Below are 218 nucleotides of genomic sequence, written 5' to 3' on the forward strand. Positions count from 1 at the left end.
TTAGTTTTCAGAAATATCTTTGTTTGGGAAGAAGAGACCAACCACTCGGTCACGAATCTGCTTGGTCTTGACACCATACACCAGGGGATTGACTGTGGGAGGCACCAAAAGGTACAAGCTTGCAAAAATTATATGGACGCTTGGAGGTACCTTCTTGCCAATGCGGTGAGTTAGAAAGCTAAACAGTGCAGGGGTGTAGGAGACAAGTATAGTGCACA

The 218-nt window shown here is 45.4% G+C and overlaps 1 pseudogene; it reads right to left on the reverse strand.

Annotated features, from left to right (window-relative positions):
- Positions 1-218, reverse strand: part of LOC115307062 — an 870-nt pseudogene continuing 652 nt past the window's right edge.

Source organism: Suricata suricatta, chromosome 11 (assembly GCF_006229205.1).
Source record: "Suricata suricatta isolate VVHF042 chromosome 11, meerkat_22Aug2017_6uvM2_HiC, whole genome shotgun sequence".
Lineage (NCBI taxonomy): Eukaryota > Metazoa > Chordata > Mammalia > Carnivora > Herpestidae > Suricata > Suricata suricatta.